At 40.9% G+C, this 18599-nt stretch overlaps 1 protein-coding gene across 8 annotated transcripts in view; it reads right to left on the bottom strand.

The window, feature by feature from the left end:
* LOC118119358 (protocadherin-15) overlaps positions 1 to 17236 on the bottom strand; it is a 195311-nt gene extending 178075 nt beyond the window's left edge. For 2 of the 8 annotated variants that reach the window (XR_007034766.1, XM_047342437.1), the window contains exon 1: positions 16254 to 17219. The gene's annotated coding sequence lies outside the window, so the exon portion shown is untranslated. Of the gene's footprint in view, positions 1 to 16253 lie in introns of all 8 variants that reach the window. The other 6 variants (XM_035173256.2, XM_047342435.1, XM_047342438.1 and 3 more) reach the window with 5 other exon arrangements.
* Positions 17237 to 18599: the final 1363 nt, after the last annotated feature.

Below are 18599 nucleotides of genomic sequence, written 5' to 3'. Positions count from 1 at the left end.
GCTGATAATTAAATGGACATGAAGGAGTCAAGATATTTTTTCAAGGTGCTTGAAGAAAAAATAGAGAGAGAGCTGCTGACTTAAAAGTAGTATGTATAAAAAAGAACATATGAGGATTGATTATGTGAGTCATCTTCGCTGAGCCGTCTTGTGTGCCTCGTGCAGCTTTGGCCACGTTCATACAGAAGCGCCATCTCAAACAGCTTTATGGTAAAGCCCTATACAAACGAAAAAATTGCTTCAAGTATGCATATAATATTTTTTTTCATTGCTCTTTCCACATCTGTCCTCAGTTAAAGAGATTGTCTATTTGCAGACCGGAGTGGGAGAGATACAGGAGCAGTGCACAAGAACGTTGCCGTCTCGAGAAAGAAGAAATGCAGCTGGGAAAAAAAGTCTGGTTGTGTAAAAGCAAGCTGTGTTTGTATTTTATTGGTGATCTGGAAGTAAATCTCAAAAGGTCAGGCGTTCTTCAGGGACAACCCTTTTTATACTGTTATAATTACACCAAGTACTGTTGCCCCACATGAGGTAAACACTGTATGTTCAAAGCCACAATCATAAATCAAAAGCCTCAACAAGCTGGAGGGTGGTGCGCTGCATTTACAAGAACTATGAAACTACATGGGTTAGCAATTAAATGAAAATACCTGTACAAACTTGGCAATATGTAAATACAAACAATGAGCAGCTGCCTACTGTAAGATAGACAATATCAGAATCAAGCCACTCAGAGATTTGTACAAATGCACTCACCCTGAACCTAGTGACACCCGACTTAATGGGATCATTCATCAGCACCATCGGCACAGGCAGCTCAAAGCAGCTCCTCTTTATGAATTAATTCTGCATGTGACACTCTGACAGCTCTAGACCGGTGGTCGTAGGCAATAAGCTGAGACATTCCTTATTATCAACACATGTCATGGCTGATGTGCTTTAATGGATAGTAAAAGCCATTCAGATAGTCTCTAGTGGGAAAACAGCCACGCTCAAAGTGCCACTTCAGAGAAGGAGTGTGGACAGACTCGGAAAATGAGAGACAACAAGACAGAGGGATGGAAAGAGACAGGAGATTTAGTCCATGTCATTTTGTCCTGGAAATGACAGCAGATACCATTAAAATAAATGAGTTTGTTTTTGTTGCATTTTATATCTTATGAATTGCTATCATAAGTATATTAAAACTGGCTGAATAAATTGGTTTAGAGAATTAACTTTGTATCATAAAAAGATGTGTAGGCTATACAGGGCCCACCCCAAAATGGTTTTGAGATTGGTTGTGGGAATGGCCATGTGAGTCCATTACATTGGTCCATTTCTAAATAATTTAAGAACCATCTCATGGAAATTTGGTGTCAATATCCATCTATCCGTCATTCTAATAACTTTGATGATCCATTGACTTTTCATCAAGCACAACCATCAGGTCAAACCTTCCACTTTATCAGTGAAACAGGACCATCTTAACATACACCGAAGGTTTTGCACAGACTTCTATGGTCTCCAGGGGATGTATCTTTAAGTGTTCCTGTATTTTCCACTGCCCCTATGAGGTTCACAATGGTGAGACAACTATTTGATGATTTGCCTTTCAAGTTGTCATAGTGATTTGTTGATTATCAGGTCAACGTTTACATATTACACACAATATTTTGCATTTTTCCCAAATACCTGCACAATCCACATATTTTCCATCAACCTAAACTGTTGTTCATGTTTGCTGCTAATGTTAGCATGTGAAAATATAAAACATGGTAAATATAATATATGCTAGACATACACATGTTACAATTGTCATACTGAACATGCTTTTGACATTAGCATTTAGCTAAAAGTGCCTGTGCCTCAAAGAGTTGCTAGCATGACTCTAGACTTACTTTTAACCAGTCTCAAAACCAAATACATAAAAATATATTTAAATGTGCTTTCTGATTACCTCTAAATCAAAATGAGGCCCCTTTTTGATATTGTAAAATAAACGTAACCCACTGCTCTTGATAATCATTTTAATCCCTCTAAGCATGACATTATATTGGGTATAATTTTATTATTTAATTGGAATGAATGCGCCATTCATGAACAGATGAATGGTCATTTGAATTGCATGTGGGCACATTTGAAATATTATAATATCTGGAGGGACAAGACAATCACTTACTGGACAGTGATTATGTTAGCAGTAATTATGGCTGACCTTACGTTGCAGGAAAAGCAGACTGGGGCTGTGCCAAAAAAGCTTAATGCAGCATCACAAAGCCATGAGAGGGTGAGCGCTGAGAGGAGCCTGAATGCCGGTGGCCCCATTTCCTGACTACTGCCTTTAGGTCCGTGCCAAAACAAGACCTCAGTCTGACCTGCTACTAAATAAAACAGACGCAGCCGGTAGGTGTTCACGTGGTCCTCGGCCCTACTGTGGTAAAATCCAGAATGTGCTCTGTGTGCTGGAGCTGTGAGTTTTGTAACATTCAACATACAAAATGTCTGGGCTATAGTTTTTCCACACATACAGTAAACAAAAAAGAAAAATAGTGCTTGCCATTGATTGCTTGTTGAAGCATTGGTGACCTTTCCAGGAGGTGGAACAGATTTGATTTTTTCAGGGTTCTGCAAATGAAAATCGATTACAGGAAAACCATAAACATAAATAGACTGCAGCTATTTCTCTGGTGCTGGATGGAGTTCCATTGTTGGAAGTGAAGGTCACAAAAGAAAACATCTATAAGCTGGAGTGACATGTCCAATTTTGCTGGGTAACCCACCATACTGAACAATGGGGTAAGAAACGAAAGCTGCTAAACAGGAACATGTTTAGGGGAACAGGAGCACAGAGAAGGAACTGTGTGTCGGATACAAATAATTTATATTGCATTTTTTCCCACCAAGATTTTCTCGTCCAACTGTCAAATGGAGGGGACGGGGAATATAAAGACAAGGAATGTCTTGTCAATGCTTCACATGAACTATTAAGTTTTTGATTTCAGGAAATTATTTTGCTCTATTCGGTTTTGTAAAAGGGTAAAAAGAAAAGCGTACCCTTTATGTAGCCCAAGTTGAAAGTGAGAAATAGAGCAGTCTAATTAAAACCTGAGATCAGCACAACCTGACATCCGCACACAATTCATAAATCCGTTAATGAAGCCGCTCGCTGTGAGGAAGCCTCTTAAATCACAGGACTTACATGTGCAAGCAAGTGCAACGTGGCACTTTCTTAAATGTCAACGCCATATGCTGCTTTGATTAAGGCTACGCTCACTGTACCATCTATGCTTTTGGGGGTAAATGTCATCCCTCGGAGGAGTGAAAACATACCACTGTTTCATCTCCTCCGCGACCTCCTTGATCCAGGGAAACTAAGACCTGATTGGTCTGGTGGTCAAGAAAAAAATCGATTTCCTTTAAGCCCACAAGAATAAATGTTTGAGATTTCTTGTTTAACTAAACAAATAGTGGGTTTAATTATAGGCATAAATCACACCACCTACTGCAAGTTATGGTTTTTTCGTCCAGCGTTCGATTATTGACTATTGCATCTGCCGGATGCTGCATGTATGCTGTCGAGGGGCTTGTGTGGCCCTCGCATGACTGTGTTAACGTCTGTGTGCAGTCACTTGAGGTTTCAGCTGAGTGATGGCAGGTTGACGGTCCGTGAACACAAGGATTCCACTGGCTTCAGAACACCTCTTCTCATCATGAATTCCTCATCCCACTGTCCAGGAATGTCATTTAGAAAACTCAATACCTCTGACGAAATCATCACAAACAGAGCTGTCTTATTTTTTTAACAATCTCTTTCCTAAGTGTTTAGTGATAAAATGAATAAGACGGTATGTACAGCTCTATTTTTTTAATCTAAAGTGAGACAGATTGGAGGAGCAAAATTCAGCACTGGGTAAAATCCTCCAGGTAAAGCAATCGGTCATGAAATTGTCATTGCACCTGCACGACATTCTAACACTGCTCAGAAAGTGATAACCTTCATGATAGGATGCAAGGTTGTTCAGCCATTTGCTCGCCCGGCCTGCCTGGCTGAATAAATGTACCGTCAGACTTGAGGAAATGTTTGAAAGAGGCCCCTGTTGTAGGTGTCATGGGAGGGGGGTGATTGTGCTCGCCAACTGGCTTTCAGATGCAAATGGCTGTTTTGGTGTATAAATAGCCCTCCAGCGCCTGGCGTTATCCGAGTTGTCAGGAGAATTCATAAGTCTGGTACACGAGAACGAGACGAGCGGAGCACATTCGGGCGAAAGGTTGGATTTGGTGTCCGCTCTAATGGATGTCCCCCTCAGATCAGAGAGTAGGAGGAGACGAGGAAGAGTAACAAACAGCAACCAGAGAGCAAGACAGGTGGAGCCAGGCATTAGGAATTCTGAAGATTTATCCACTTTATATGTTTAGTTTGGTAGTAACGCTGTCACAATAGAGTAAATTGTGCAAACAAGCCCAGTCACGAACATCATCAACTAATGCCATACAATACGCCCTTCTCAAAGACTCAATGACTCATTCATAGCTGCAGAAGGCAGATTTGAAAGTGAGATATAGATATAAGGCATATAGATCTATGGTGTGTATAATTCCATCACTTCCTCCCTGGTGTGGCCATGAGTCTACAAAGACTTACAAAATACATGAGGTGTCCGTCTAATTCAAATAACATAGTGTTTTGTTTTTTTAATTGTGTGTTTGTCTTTTGTGAAGTGACTAAAACAGACTGCTGTGGCAACTTGCAATTCCAATCCCTTTGGCAAGGAACATGTTTGTCCTCACATTATGGGGGTGGGGGAAAATCACTTATTTCACTGAACCAAAAAGCCATTTTCTCTAGTGAATGTGCTTCCACTCACTGGTGAGGTAATGGGCCTTGACCATGTGCACTTACGCACTGCTGTCAAATGTCATAACCCACATGTAGCAAAAGGAACCACAGAATTCCGAGGCGGGGGTGCTGACGTCGAAGGCACATAGGAAGACTCTTCAGGCAGAAGGTTAAGGATTTCTGCTAAGCAGATCAAAGTGCAGAAAAAAATGACTTTTTTTCAATTTAATTGAGTCTCTCACATTAACTTCAAAGTGACAGAATAATTCCCACTCTTTGCTGGTGTTCATTTTCCCAAGTTAAAACCTTGTCCTCTTCATTAAAAGCCCATCCCTCCTCATCCCCTTGAGCCTGTCATGTTCAAACAGTGTTTGCAGCTCCTTTCTCAGCTGCATTAATGAAATATTTGATATAAAATGTCAAAATAAGGGAAAAGCAGCTTGGACCAGGGACCACAGTGATTATCGCTCGGAGAGAGAAAAATATAATGAGGTACAGTCATTTTTTCTTTGCTGAAACCTACGCTGTACTGTGGTGGAAAGAAGTTGAAATAGATTGAACTAATATGAGACCTTGTATAGAAACAGGAATGAAAACTTGACCTCAGAGAATTTGCTACAACTGCCACCATTTTAAAAGATTCTAAATGTATAACAAAGAAATCTCAAACGTTGGTTGAGCAAAAGATTGGTGACTTTTTCTTCTAATTGGTTTGTAGTCATTAAAAGGAGCTTGAATTGTGAGACAGTAGGAAGGGTTTGAACTATAACTACATAGCCCAACAGTTAACTGCTCTCGAAAGCATTAGCATGTTAAAATGCATGGCCATGACTATTCGTGACAAGCACACGGATCTGAACACACCTCATATGAATAATTTGAAAGACTAAATGCCCGAAATCCGTTTGGCCGCGGCTCAAAGTGGTAATTCTGGCAAGCTTTGAATTGGCTGGCTCACTCGCACAGATAGCACTGACATACTTTGCATCTACTGTTCAAGATAGAAATGAAAAAGCAGGGGGAAAGTGAATTTACACTACACATATTTCTGAAACACAAAGTCTGTTTAATCGTAATTCAATGGCAAAAATTAAATGTAGGTGGATTGAGGTCGAAAAGATTGTAAATGCAAAAACAAGAAATTAATGGAGGTCCATGATATTGCTAAGAAGCTGCAAGTCACTCCAAGAAAGTAACAAACAACAGAGCGTCAACCCTCAAACGTTTGTGCCTGCACAAAACCACTACACCGCCCGTTGTAAACTGCAATCTATTGACCAAGGTTCTCATGCACAGAATGGAAATTGTTCTGGCTTTCCTTCGATGCATCATTTGTCAATATGTCAACAAGAATATCCCGACTCCACGTCTCTCCTCCTGACACCAGTCTTCCTCTCTCTCAGGAATAAGTATCTCACGTTCCCCTTTAGGCAACCACCTGTATGTACGATAGCGTTTCCAAGCTGAAAGGCCGGTAATGGACTCTGGTTGACATGAGGTGTTTGAGTCTACAAGCTTCTCAGCAAGCTTCAACTGTTAGACAGAGGTTAATTAGGTGGAGGTGCCCCTAATTGACTTGCAGGACCACTCATGACTCTCACTCCTCAGTCAACACTCCGCAACGGCTGCATGCCTCAGACACAGTGACAGGAGCTACAGAATTAAAGTGAGGTGAGGGAAAAACAAGGTGATATTCTCTCAATTCAGGTATTTACATTGTGAATAAAAATAAAATATATATATATATATATTATTTTCTGATGAAACCATCGGGTGATAAATAACAGCAGAGTTGTACGGTTTGAGTCAGTGAATGGCAGTGACTCACAATCGTTACTACAGAACAAGGTGAAGAACGTTTCTTTACAAATATTCAGGCCTCAGGTGAAGTTGATAGGCCACAACATAATTGAACCCTGGCTGTCTATTTCTGTCTGTCAGCTATTACTGATGTAAGAATGACACACAACTACATGTGCACTAAACACACTATTCTCAACAATTTGCTTGAAAGATGAAAAATATAACGGCTTGCAACTGAAAAATAAAAAAGATCGATAAATGGCAGATGATTTCAGAGGTCTGTTAAGCAAATCGACATAATCTGCAGATCCACTTTTCCAAATAAAAGGTCAGTAATTCAGCTCGATAGGAAGCATTGGAGCAACAAAACCAACCTTATGCTTTTACTTTAAAGATAAATAGCCAATGAGGAAGTGATTCCATAAATGTTGGGGGGCAGCACTAAATATGAATAGCAGCAATAAAAAGACAAAATGAAATTGCATATTTAAGCCATAATTTCATTAAAAGATAAAACAGTTAAACATAGAATGAAGCACTGAAGGGGAGAAAAGGGGGATCAGCCATTAATTTATTGTTTATGACATTTTTATGACCCCTAAGGAGATAATTACAGATTAGCAACAGCATCAGTTGCAGCAGGTCAATTTACATGCTCACAGCTCAAATCACCTTTTTATGCTTCAACCACCAACTCTTGCACCTGTATTTTGTGGGTCAGGGGTGGAAAAGTTTGGGAAGCACTGATTTAGAGGACCGAACTCTTTTTCCCCAAAAAATGACGGCAGTATGGTGACTCTGTAATGTCTCCTCATTGTCGGGCGACTAATGGAGTTACAAATGAGGCTCTACATTGGTTTTGATCAAGTCAAGCTCTACTTCATCTGACCTGATTATCAGCAGACGTCAAAACAATGACGTCCCCTTCAAATGATGAATGGCTTCTATTTTTTAGGCCACATTCATCACAAGTAAGCTTTGACTACCAGTTTTGGAGAGGGCACATTCTTTCAAGCTGCAAAACTCTATTGATCAACGTGACTGAAAAAGAATCATGGAAAAGGCTTAATAAAGCCCACAAGGCAAAATTGCTTGAATCAATAGTCTATATCTCAAGGCCGCTGCGGGGCAACAGTGAATGGGGCTCCAAATGCTACCTGGGATGAGGGGACATGGAGTTTTTCAACCAAAAAGTAAATCTAAGTCATTTGCAGTTGAAAGTAACAGCGGACTTCAAGCTTATGATCTATTTATTTCATGAATCAAATCCCAATCTTGTACATTTTGCTGCTGTGATAAATCTGTCACTGGTCTACCTGCAGCCAAACTGCCACATCGTGCTCAGGTGGACAAAGCTGCAATGTTCAGAGTCTTGGGAGTGGAGTTATAACTCATGTGGCTAAAAGGATGAGACAAGCAATGTCATGATACGTTTGTCTTTTTGAGTGGCAACACAATGAAAGTTTAAAAAGGATAATAAAACCTAAAATATTGTGCTAATAAGTCCTTCTCTGCAAGCAGCTGACAGTTGGATATTGTTTTCAGGCAGAGAAATAGACTGAGCCCTCTGGTTTTGAGACGACCCTCTCAGGAGAAGGAATGACAGCATAGGTCATTTGTTCAAACAGCTAAACAGTTCACATCTACTCACAAGTACACAAAGGCTACTACAACCACTGTATTACAAACAAGCTATTATATACTGTACATTATGAAAATGTACTCTTATACTACACATTATATTTTCCACTACTTTATCCATTGCACCTAATTTCTTAAAATATGTAGTAACCTTTACCAAGGAGTTTATGTTTTCATTTTGTTTGTCTTTTTGATGGTTTGCAGGACTTATGCAAAAACTTGGAAGGAAGCATTTGGGGTGAGGAAAGAACCCATTTAATTTTGGGGCGATTCAATTTCGACTGTCTGCATGGATGGTAAAAACTTTGACATGACGAGATTTAGGGCATCAGCTTTTGCGGAGGTACGGTATGGTTTATTATTTGGATTTGACTTCCTCACAAACTCACATTTCACAGGCTGCGGATTCAGTACAGAAATAAACTGAAGCTGCAGAAGCTGCACACGGGGCACACGTTAATCCGAGTGTGTGAATATTCTTAGCAATGTTATGTCGTAAAAAAAAAAATTACCCAGCAACTTAGGATCATCTATGACTTAAAGCTCAATCAGTGTAAATTCGCCTTATAATCACATATCATGCTCCTACGACATGTGATTGCCCCAGAGCACCATAGCATTATGTGCATCGTACTATTTTTAGACTTGAAATTAATATTCAAAGAGAGGCTGCGTATAGATGCATGCGCCTGTGAGAGTGTGTTCAAGAGAGAGTGAGGGAGCTTGAGAATTTGGAACGTTTTATTGTGTTTATAAGGTGGGGGTGGGGGGTGGATCTTGCGTACTTCAATATTCCTCTCTCCGAGAAAAAAATCTTTCATAGGCTTGAGTGTTTTTTTTTATTCCTGTGACATTGCCAACAGTGTATCCTAGATGTTTGGACTTGTTGGAAATTCTGAATGTAAAAATTTATGGATTTCAATTTGAGCATCATTATACTGATGGTGTTTGTGCTGCCGAGGCTGTTTCAGTGCGCTGCGGCATCAGTGCCGGGCCCTTCAGATTATGCATCTATTGAGAGCATGCTTGAGTTTACAAGTATCCAAAGTTTCAAATTGAATGACCAGGACGAAACAGCCTCACCAAAGACAACTAAACCAGTCAGAACCAGATTCCGACATCTGCCACAGCATTTTTATTTTTTTTTAACGTATATTTAATGTATTTTGTTTTGTAAAAATCTATTTCGTAGCTATAACTCAAAGCTACTTGGACAACAATAAATCAAATAGCCGTATAAAGGGAGTTTGTTGTACTGACACACTCACAGATGGTTCTCACCTGATTCTGCAGTTTGATGCAGACCCTAACCCTGCAGCTCTACGGAGAATTGTAGCATCTGTTAGGCTTACTCATTATTTTGGTTCTATGAATGCCACCGAATGCTGCACTGTGGTTTTGTTTCATAATCTTTAACATCATTTCCTGCAGTGAGAGGCAACTGTTTGTAGCGAGAAATCTCCTATGCACTTATACTTGTTTAGGGACCAACAGTTAAAAGAAAACGCTGGCAACTTGTTGGTAAATGAAGTGAAGCATTTAGCAAAGAGAGACCAGAAGAGTTATGAGGAGAGTAAAAATTTGACTCATATTTGATGGGAGGCACAAAAACAACTTGAGATTAATGCTAATGTTGCTCCTTCCCTGCAGGATGTGAAAATAAGTAACAATTTGCTTGTGTGTGTGTCTGTTATTAAAAAGTGCTAATACAGTACGACAAAAGTGGCACAAAAAAAAAAAAATAAAAGCAAATTTAGAAAATAGCTCATTATTTTTAATATGTCACTAATATGATGTGCCTTACAAATTACACTGACAACATGAAAAACAAATGTGTTTTGCAGAAATTCTTAACTATTCCAGCAGGATTTTAACTTTTTTGTTTCTCTGAGCCGGCACCATATCCAAACTTTTCACAGTTCGTCGTTTGTGTTGTAGCTGAATACAGTTCACAGGCAGGGTAAAAATAAAAAAAATAAACATAAACATTTGAGATATTTTAAAGAAATTGCATGCAACACATATGCACCACATTGGTAATTATGAGGTTATGTTTGCGATGATTTCTCAGAGAATTGTGTGAACTTTGATGAGAAAATATATTTAGCGAGTTGTATGATGTGTGTGCATTTCGGTGCAGATCCAAATAAAGATCTGGATCTAGTGGATTGAAATGTGATTTTTTCAACCACTGTATGGTAACAACTAGGTCTACAAACCAGTGGCTAAGAAATGTGGCCTCAGCTGTATAAGGCTTGTTTCAAAGTACAATTTATACAAATATAGTTTAAATTGTTTCTATTTCTGACATTCTTTAGATTGCCGTATTTTAAGTTATTAAAAAAAATAAGAGACTGACATTATAAATTGTTGGATTCTGTGTGACTAACAAAGTCTGTATTTGAAGTAATTTATAGTTAAATTAATAACAAAATTAATGGTATTCCAATAATAATGAGGTACGTATAGAGGGAAGGTCACAGAGAGCCTGTGAAATCATTTTGCATGGTAAAGTTACAGAACATTACCTGTCACACCAGCCACAGATAAATACTCTTACTGAAGTGTGAAATTAAAACATGGCCACAGTGTTATCTGTCCAGACCTACAACTCATCCTGTCAACGTATAGTCAAGCTATTATCACAGTATGGTAATTCACATCCTTCCCCTTTATTTGCTTTTTTTGTACAGCGGTATTTATTGGGAGCTGGGGCAAATATTAATTCAGGCTAATAGAATTTCAGTCAGCAAACATAAGGACACTTGCAATGTTCCTCACAAATTATAGATGAAAGTAATCACGTATCGTCGTCCCTCAAACTGTTTCCCCCTGGAGCAAAAACTGATAAATGATAAATTACTGTTAGCTACACAGCGATGTCGCTAAATGTAACTGATGCACTGGCTGGATTTCTGCTTATTAGATGGAAGATCAAGTAAACAACAAAGTGCTTTGTCCGTATCTGATTATTGAGTTTTGATGAAGGGCAAAGACCCAACTATAAAAATTAAACCTTTTCCAGATGGTGTAATTGGCAAGTTTGAGTTGTAGTTTCGAAAAGGACAATTCAGCCGAGAGGAAATTCTATTATGTAGCCTCTTTATTACTTAGAGGTTCAAATCATAAGAGTTTCAAACGAGAAGAGGTTACTCACACACACACTGCGATGCCAATCAGCACAACTTCCTGTTCCACCTTTGACCACATCCTTTCTCAATATAAATAAGTTCTTGATATTAGAACAAAAGAACTTCATTATAACATTCATATTTTCTTAGAAACACACCGAACTGCTTGTCCAACACTTAAAGTACCGACTCTCAACCAGGCAGCGCTGCCCAGTCAGCAGTAGTTACTGCAGTCGACATTCAGAGACTTCACAAGAGGGTGAAAGCAAAGGAGATGAGGAGCAAATTGCCCTTCGGCATTCTCTGAGGTGCTACTGTAGATTAGCTGAGTGCGCCTGATTATAATAACATCTTTCTGTTGACCAAATAAAAAAATTTAAAAAACTGAGATCAGTTCCCAGATTCTATAACTGCAGTTATATAATAATATAAACCTGTTACCCAGTACAACAACCCATCTGAGAGGAAGGAGCAGCATGTGGAAGGTTGGAACTAGTTGCTGTGTTTGAAAGTGGCAAGAAAAACTGAGATAAAGCAAAGGGGAAGAACTAGAAAAGGGAAGAACAGAAAAGATCTGCAATGTGTCCATAAGGATGGTTTTTCATTTCCATATCAAGTTCCTTTTCTATTCGTTTTGAGACTATTGGTCTCCCACATTGTGATAAAGTAGTTGCGATTCACCGATGTCTGCAGAGGTTGGAAAATGGTGGATTGCTCTCTCCGGGTTGAGGTGGAGTTGCTGCCCAAGTCTCTGCGTCGATGGACAGGCGAGTTTGTGCGGTGTCAGCAGTAATGCAGACGTTTTATCGGACAATTGTGTGGAAGAGAGAGCTAAGCCAGAAGGCAAAGCTTTCGATTGACCAATAAATCTACGTTCTGACCTTCAGGTATAGTCTGGGTAGTGCCTGAAAGAATGAGATTGTAAAAACAACCGGCTAAACTTTGTTATCTCTGTAGTGTAGCTAGGCTTAGTGACAGGGTGAAGAGTTCCTACATCCGCAGGGAGCTCAGCATTCAAAGCAACTGCTCCCTGAAGTTGAAAGATGCCAGTTGAGGTGGTTCTGACATCTGGTCAGGATACCTCCTGGGGACCTTCCATTGGAGGATTACCAGGCATGCCCAACTGGGAGGAGACCCAGGGGTAGATCCAGAACTTGCTGGAGGGTTTACAAGTCCCATCTGGCCTAGGGATCCCTCCGGAGGAGCTGGAAAGCGTGGCTAGGGAGAGGGATGTCTGGAACCCCTGCCTCTGCGACCCGATGTTGGATAAGTGGAAGAAAATGGATGGATGGATGGATGGATGGACAAACACCGTGATAACTTCATATATATATATATATTAATCATCCTTTCCCCTATTGCTTCAGTGGAGACGTGGACACAATGTCAGCTCCAGCCGCTGGCGACGACAGTTAGTCAAGCTTTACGATGACGTAATGCAACTACAAGCTTCTTGCTATAAATTTACCACAGCTCAAAACTGAGTTGATGAAATGTTGTATTCTTGATTTGTAGATCACACCAATCCACTGGTCTTTCCAAAATGAAAAACATGAATCTTTCAAACTCCGACAGATTTATTCTCATTCAAATATACATTTCATTATCTACAAACGTTTGTTTATAATGTGACGCTAAGCAGTTCAGTCTATATTATTATTGTGCCGACAAAAAACAGAAAACTTTGTCCGTAAGTACATCACATTAAAGGCAAAACATTAAAACTCATTGACTGGCGCTTCACTGCATCAAAAAATGTATGTGTGGGTGATTTTTCATTCCATTGGAATCTTTTGAAAACATTTAAACCATTTATGTTTCCTTTATGTGTCCTCCAACGTGTAAATTTGGTGACTTTCCAAGCAAAAGGCAGCAAAGGAACAAAATAACTAGTAGAACTCGGTGCTGAGCTGAGAGTATAATCCTTCTACTGAAGCCAGTGTGTCAACTTCCAGGTCACTCTTCATACGTTTGCCGTATTTGTTAAAGTCCTCAGCTGAATTTCTTTGTTATCCATCATTGTTGCTCTTTTCTGCTTTCATTCGCCCTCTCTCAGTCCAAAAAAAGAGTGAGATACAAAAGCCTTAATCACTCCTACCTGACACAAAGCACAGGCAGCCATTAGTGCTTGCTACTTTTTTTGTGTGACTCTTCTTTATTTCTCAAAGCAAAGAAGGATCCCTCTCTCTTTCTCTCCCCCTCTCTCTCTCTCCAGCCCTGGACGGAACACTGCCGAGCATTGCGATTTCATGCACTCACGACAGATAAATCTTTCTGCTCGGCTAGACATGAATCTTACAGGGACTGAGTGGCCACACAGTGTGGCACTGTTGCACCTGACGTTAGAGAAGCTGCACCCTTTCAAACTCAGGATGCACCTGCTTCGCTTCAAATTGCCTTTTAATTTTCACGCTATCTAGATTAGAATTAAATGAAAGGAATGGGGGTATCAAACCAGTCAAGTTTCATTTTCGTTGAATATGCAATTTGATTGCGATTCTAATTTGAGGAAGCATGGTGAACAAATAGAACACAAAGACAATCAAACCATATTAATCATCAATCTTAACCACTATTTAAGCATCACACCACATGGTATAGTATTTTCTTCCATGCTGCTCCCACATTATGCACACAAACACACGCTATCAGCCTTTTCTGTGAGGACATATCTTTAACCTTCAATAAATTTACCTTTAGTTTATTTCCACGCTGGCTTTCAACCCTGTTCCATACCCCCTCAATCATCAGATACGATCCCACTGAGCAAGCCATGACAATGGGCTGCCCATGGAGCAGGACACAGGCAGAATATCAATGGAGATGGAGTCTGGCTGGCCTGAGCCACGGCACTCTTCATCTCTCATTTCCCGAATGTGAGCCTCTGGAAAGAGCTGGCCCAGCCCTCGACTCATAAATACACTCTGCAGAGATGCTTTTTACATATTCTCTCCACACTTCTAGGACACAAACCTGTAGCTGTCGGAAAGTGAAGTACACATAAAATAGCATAACGTCGGAGATGAGAACAGTGTTTAAAGCACATCGTTAAAGAGCAAAATAACTGAATTGTGGGTTTCTCCTCTGTGTTCACTCTAAGTAACACTATACTCCTGGATACAGTATCTATATTTTTAATCCCATTGATTGAATCCCATGCCAGTCTGCAGGAGCCTACAGTGAGTAAATTGCTCTCCTGAGGACACCACAAGTGGCAATGGGACCAGGTCCTGAGCAGATTGGCTGAGGTGCTTGAGGGGCGAAGACAGGACATAAACAGAGGTAATCCATCGCATTCGATTCATCAGACAAGGTGGGGGCAGACAAGGTGGGGGCGACCCAAGAGCCGTGCGAAGAGTTCCACCGCGGACATAGTGATGTGGTCCAGCAGGGATAAGAACGTGCTCCTCATAGAGAGGGAGTAGAAACTGCCTTCGAGAGGAAGAGGCTGAAATACTCAGATTATCGTTGCTGAGTGCAAGGACGCTGGCTGGCAAACCTCAAACCTAACCAGTACCAGTAGGTTGATGCATCTTTGTTGTTCCCCTACATCAGCACTTTGCCTTTTAGAGAAAATGTATATTGAATATCTGGTGGCCCTGAAAAACATGGCTGAATAACAAGCACCTAACCTGAGGTGTAGTTGCAGAGGGTGGTATGAAGACGTCCCTGCTGCTTCTCCACCACCGGGGAAATGCTCCGGGGTTAAAGGGCCAAAAATAAAAAATTGGTGGTACACAACAGGGTCACCAACTGATGACCCTGCTGCTGACCCATGGCACAGCAAGTCAACAGCAACGTAATGTATAATCAATGTGATAGTGGTCTGGAAGTCAAACTGCACTAATGTGAACAGTGTCAGTCAGAATGCAGAGCTACATCTTCACAGAGGTTTTCTTGCCACACGACACCAGCCGAAACAAATCACACTGGCTCTTACACATTCGATCTTCATTTGCTTGCATGCAGCTGTACAGATGGTTAGTCTATTGCATTACTATGCTGTGCAATAAACTGAGCTTCCTCTACACTCAGTTGCTGGGACAGGAGTGAATACACTGCACTCTTAAACCACCAGCTTAGGGCTTTTTGTTAAGGATTTACCGCTTTTTCTGATGAACATCAAATTGTACATTCTTTGAAGCTGATGCAGAGTCAGACCAACCCTCTAAGTGAGCGTAATGACATGCTCGTTTTCTCCACAGGATAAATACCATGGTGTTTAATGTTTAATTAATTCCGTCAAACAGAAGAACAGTCCTCTGTGGGTTATATATATCATGACAGGAAAGATGTCTCGTTTGGCTTGTGCTGCGGGCAGAGCTAGAATGATGGCACTGTCCAAATCACATGTGTTGCTTTAACAGTGGCACTCAGAGGAGAGAAAAAAGCTCACACAGATAATTTGTGAAGCCCTGATCAGATCATTTAATATCAGCTTAGACTCTGATGCCAAACATGCAGTAACACACACTTAAACTAGGGATATTGAAGTATTGATGGGTGCACGTTCTGCAAATTACACGAGCCTTCATGCGTTTGGAGCATTGGATCCTACAGCCTGTGAACACACTGACATGTTACGCGTGCACGGTCCCTGGATTAAGCCACACAACGCACAGCACGAGCTCTCTCTCTTTTTCTCTCTCTACTTCCATCAACACCATAACTGTCACATATATCGATATTGCAGGAAAGGATTGCGATGGCACCTGCGCGTAACAGGCTCCATGTCATCTCGCCAAATATCTCCTCCTGTGTGTTTACACGGGGGTCAACTCTGTGTAACACGGCTTCCATCAAATATAGAATCGACGCTGACAGTCGTGAAATAAAACTCAAACAAAAAGATCCCTTACCTCGGGGGCGCACCCGCCGTATTCCAAGTGTCCCAAAGGTCACTGCGCAAATGTTCAGAGGACGCGATGCAGGAGTGATGAGAAGTAGGTTAGAGCCGGCACACACACCTAATCCTGTTCTTAGTGTCCTTCAGACGTCGGCAACCCGCTTAATCTTCAAAGCGAGGAGGGGTCGGAGCCTCGCGGGCGCACAGAGACGCACAGAGACACACACTCACACACACACTCTCTATACTCTCACGCTATAATCTGGCTCACTTTCCCCATGCGCAAAGTTGTCCGCGGTTCTTTCTCCAACGCAGGCGAACTCGCTCTCATAAAATAAAAAGGGAGAGGTCTCCGGGCGCAGTCCTCAGCGATGCAGCCTGTTCACCATCCCTGACAGGTGGCAAGTCCACCCACCCCCCGCTGGAGGAATCCGCACATCGTGTAACGTGGATGTGGGGCCGGAGCCACAGAAAGTGATTCTCCGGGAAGATTAACCCATGAGCTGTGCTGGGCTGGTTTCTCCCATGTCTCGTTTTCTTGCGCTCTGGCGCCACCCAAAGTTGTGCCGGAGCTTTGTATCCACCCACAGGCAGACAGGGATCCCCAGGTGCCTCCGAGTCCAGCCCTCTGTAACCACATGTAGGCCATGTGCCACGACGCTTCAGAGCTGGAGACACACTTCCAGAGATTTGTTGTTGTGTTGCATCACCTTTCATCTGATTGAATGTCTCCATTGTTATTCTGTTCAGAGCATCAAATGAATTAAATATCAGTGAAATGGAACTAATCCAAAAATCTATCTGGAGCTTCCACGGAACGGCCTTAATTCACAGCTGGATCATGTTGTGAATTTATGGGTCAAAAAAGAAAAGAAGACTCAGAATGTGACTATAAACATCCTGAGAACTTTGACTGTTTGTTCCTCGTGTCATTTCAGGCCCTGCACGTTGTTCGTCACATATATTCCCTGCTTTATCCGTCACCTGATTGTCACACCCACCTGTCATGGTTGCCAGTGAGAACATCCTCACAGTGGCCAATCAAATTCAGCCCTGTGTGTGCGTAAGGATCTGGTGTCAGTTTGGTAGAATTTAAGGTATATGTGATGAGTTCATTTGAAATATGGATTTTTATCTATGGATACTATTCATGTCATCTCTATGCAAACTAGGTCTTCCCAAGCAGAGGTAACACTTCAAAAAGTAGCAGGATTCATGGGGAAATCTGGCAACCCTGCTCCCCTGCTCCTCTACTCCCCTGCTCTCCTGCTCCTCTGCTCCCCTGCTCCCCTGGACCCTCCATTGGTCTGCTTCCCCTCATTTCCAAGGTGTTTTATTTTGAAATTCTATTGCAAATATGTCCACGTCTTCTCCTTTTTTCTTTTACTCTGTTTGGGCTCATCAACTGTTGAAAACCTGGGTTCCTTTGTCTTTTATTTACCCTAGTATAAATAGATTAAATAAGTAAGTTTGAGTAAGTATGATACTAATCTGTATGTTGACAAGCAGCATAATATCTCTCCATCAGTGCAGGACTGGAGAGATCAGTTGTGATTTGTTCCAGTCGCTGCTGTAATTCTCACTAAGCGGAGAAAAAACACCCTCACATGTTGGAACATACATGCAACTGCTGAATCTGCAAATGCGATCGTATCGTTTAAGCACCTTCATGTAAAGTCTGATCCCACACTGATCCCATGTAAGCTCCGAACGGTGAATTCCAAACTACCAACCTGCTGTGTGCAAATACATCAGCGTTTCTTTAACGTCGTCGAGATTATTCATGAAAACAAACTAAATCTATAGTGATCATAGTAATCTATAGCCGTAAAAAGATATTCTTGTAAAATACGATTATTTATCAAAATGTTACAGGTTTATGTTCTTTAATTTCAACAGCGAAAGGTTATAAGTCTCAGATTACAACACATGCAACATGTGGATCAACAGAAAACAAATAACATACATTTCAGAAAGTTATCAAAGAACATTGAATAAATCATAAGGGTGCATTATGACATCATGGACACAAGGTTGATATTGGAACATCCATCTGACAGAAAGGCAGAAAATGGAGATTTTCAAACTATCCTTTATTATTAGTATTATGGAGCCACAGTATCAAATAATAAACAAGGTACTTTTCGTAGTCACACAAGTTTCAATAAGGTAAACTATATTTCAACTTGCATAAAACAGACAATGGAATTATTGTGTTAAACTCAGAAAGGCCCATCAGTCCCCTCATGAAACCACATTTAAATTCACTTCAATTTCATTAAATCTGCCCCAAATTTCACACGCTCAATAAATATCAGTCCCCTAAACACGTATGATTTTTCATCAAGATCCGTGACAT

Source organism: Hippoglossus stenolepis, chromosome 12 (genome assembly GCF_022539355.2).
Source record: "Hippoglossus stenolepis isolate QCI-W04-F060 chromosome 12, HSTE1.2, whole genome shotgun sequence".
Classification (NCBI taxonomy): domain Eukaryota; kingdom Metazoa; phylum Chordata; class Actinopteri; order Pleuronectiformes; family Pleuronectidae; genus Hippoglossus; species Hippoglossus stenolepis.
The sequence above is the reverse complement of the archived record's forward strand: the minus strand, read 5'-3'. Positions and strand labels throughout refer to the sequence as shown.